The sequence below is a fragment of the Arachis ipaensis genome, chromosome B9 (genome assembly GCF_059453495.1).
Source record: "Arachis ipaensis isolate K30076 ecotype BB chromosome B9, ASM5945349v1, whole genome shotgun sequence".
Classification (NCBI taxonomy): Eukaryota; Viridiplantae; Streptophyta; class Magnoliopsida; order Fabales; family Fabaceae; genus Arachis; species Arachis ipaensis.
The window spans coordinates 31,659,301-31,662,256 of record NC_142444.1 but is presented as its reverse complement, the minus strand read 5'-3'; the positions used below and the strand labels follow the sequence as shown (position 1 = coordinate 31,662,256).

The 2,956-nt window shown below is 34.0% G+C and overlaps 1 long non-coding RNA gene across 1 annotated transcript; it reads right to left on the bottom strand.

The window, feature by feature from the left end:
* Nucleotides 1-596: 596 nt before the first annotated feature.
* On the bottom strand, nucleotides 597-2,669 carry LOC107619491 (uncharacterized). The gene is made up of 2 exons (XR_001615665.3): nucleotides 1,399-2,669; nucleotides 597-951 (listed from the first exon to the last, which is right to left on the bottom strand). It is a non-coding gene; the product is annotated as an uncharacterized LOC107619491 (long non-coding RNA).
* Nucleotides 2,670-2,956: the final 287 nt, after the last annotated feature.

Here is a 2,956-nt window from a genome sequence, read left to right as displayed (position 1 = left end):
ACGATATCTTTCACTGATTGGATAGCATAATTTTTTATGTAGATTGTACTCACATGTATACATACATGATTACACAGAGGAAGAATCTCAAAATCAAAGAAATTATAATGTGCAGCTTCTATTTATTTTATGTTAAATCTAGGATAGAAATATGTAAAAGAAATGTCATGTTTGATTTGGGTCTACATATATTTATAATAATGTATCCAAGATACTCTTGTTCTTATTTATGTATAAAAGCAACTTCCTATATAGTTGAGTTTTGTTTCTCAATGTTACTGCTATGGTCTATGGTGCTCTCTGCATGAAATATCTATAGATCAAAATAATATATTACTAAAAGTATGATTTTAACCATAACCCAAACTATAGTATGGACTATGGAGATTATCTAATAGAAAATCAAGCATGATATACTGATTTAAGATTATCTAATGCATTTTATATTTATGATAAGTTTAAGTTAAAGTAAATTAAAACTTGGACAAGACTTTTCATAATACCAAGAGTTCAACAATGGCAGTATGGACTATGGAAATTGTGTTTTATGGTATGTTATCACTGTCAGCTGTTAAAACAAATATGCTAAGTATCTCTTTTTGATGGTTAAGTAGCACTCTAGTCCAATTTTATACCATAAAATAGACACATTGTTGTACATAAAAAGGACAAAATATCCAGGTCAAGAAACTTCTAACATATATGAGAGCCCGTCCTCATTGATATTCCTTTTTTTAAAGATCCTTCAATTTCAAATATTCTACTTTTGTCTTTCACCTTCTACCTTTGCAAATTTTAGACTCATTTCAGAGTATCTTTCTTGCATCTCTTTCAGCTCATTTTCCATCAATTTGTTTTTTTCCTTCAACAATGATAATTTGCTTAACATGTCGCTACAAAGGTTGCCATCCCCATTATCCACTCTGGACATATCTTCAGGAATTTGCATTACTGCCATGACAAGAAAATGATCAATAATTAAGAGAGTTAATGTACCAATATTTTCTAAGCCTGGCCAGAAACCCATCAAAGTTAACACAATTAAGAGAATCTAAGTTACCTGTATGCAATGCTATCACATAATCAAACATCTCTATCACAAACTTACAAATTCAGATATAGTAAAAGTCAAATATGAACTACAAGTTCTTATTGATAATATGCTTCAACAAAATTGCTAGTTGAAAATTTCATGAAGATGTCTAGTTCTCAGGTATTATTCATCTTGAGCATTCATTGCTTTTTCCATCAGAAATTGAATGCAAATACTATGTAAATTCTTATTTTGACCCTTCTTCTAACAATATAGCATGAAATTTTTAGAATTAAACTTTGCACATCTTATTGGTATCGTACCATCTGCAATTATGAAAAAATTACCATTGAAAAAATTCTTACAAGATTTGAGGAGTTTGGAATCACCATGGGGCCGTCAATGACCACGGTACCACATGATTATCACGATCCGCGTCTTCTTCATGACCTAAATCATGCAATCTTGCTCTTCCCCTTCACCGTTGTCCTCGACAACACTTCAACATCAGTGTCATGGCCTCCTTGTCGTTAAATTTGCCAATGAAATTGAATATGTTATTGTTCTGAAATTAAATAAATAAAAAAAGAATTTGTGCAGATTCAAGTCTCAAAAGTACAACTAGTGAAGATCTAATTACATGAAAAACTTGTAGAATTTTACAAAATAAAATCAAGAATAGAAAACTTTATTTACAACCAAAAGCAATCTTAAAAAAAAATTAATTAGAACAAAATTAATGGCCTGCTCATCAAGTACTGGAGTAAGCAGTTAGAGCGGTGGCAGCAACGTCAATGACTACAGTATCACTGGTTGTCCCCATCGTCTGCCACCTCGTCATTGTTTAAACCTGTAATCTTCCTCTTCTTCATTCTCGTTGTCATCGTCAAGATCGGTGCCATGGTCTCTTCTCTTCAATATTGCCGTTGGTGAAGCTGGCAACCATCATCCAAGACTTTTTTTTCAAGCATGTCGTCGGAAGTCTACCATAACATTGTCGGACTGACCATGGAGGCAGGATAGGGTTTTGCTGCCGCTTTCAATGCTTGATTTGTCTTACAATTAATTTAGGGGTGGTTTTGAAATATTCAAAGACTTGTCATCTATTTCCCTATTTCTAGCAAATTGTTTATGGAGTGAATGTAAACCATTGGATCTTCTACCAATTTAAATCAACGCTTCTAATACTATGGTGCATCAGAAATGCCTAAAAGATTTGAGCTGATTTTAGACTGATTTGTTGAAATACAAATACTTGCTCCAGACTCCGGATACCTTGAAGCATCTGATGATGATGAAGGAGGTTGGTTGGTGAAACAAAGATGGTGGTGGCGGTGGCTGAGGAGATTGAAAAGAACCAGTAGATTGCTGGGAAGGTGTAAATGATGATGAAGAGCCATAGAAGTTTTGATCGAATCTGAAGAAGCATTGAAGTGCTGAGTGTCCTGGTCTTGAGTATACTTGGCATTGAGGTCTGGGATTTTGCCAAAAGTTTCTTCCACCCCTACCAAATCGTCCTCTGCCAAAACCTCTTTTTCCTCCACCATCCCGAAGAGAGAACATTGGATTGTTGAAATTGCCTTGAAGGGATCTTCTGTGGAAACTCTGTGCCAGCCACCATCCATACTATTCTATCAATTGCTCTAGCAAAAAGATGGGTTTTGCATCAATTTAATTTTAATAATGCATTTTGAAATGGTGAATTAACTAAAAAGGTATTGATGCAACAACCACCAGGTTTTACTAACTCTAACTCTTTACACCCTTCCCTATTTGTTCGATTCAAAAATAACTCTACTACTTACATATTAGCTTATGTTGATGACTGGTGATTCCCCCAAAGAAATTGAGTTACTGATTTCACAATTACACTCTTTATTTTCTCTTAAAGATCTTGGCACTCTTCATTATTTTCTTGGGCTA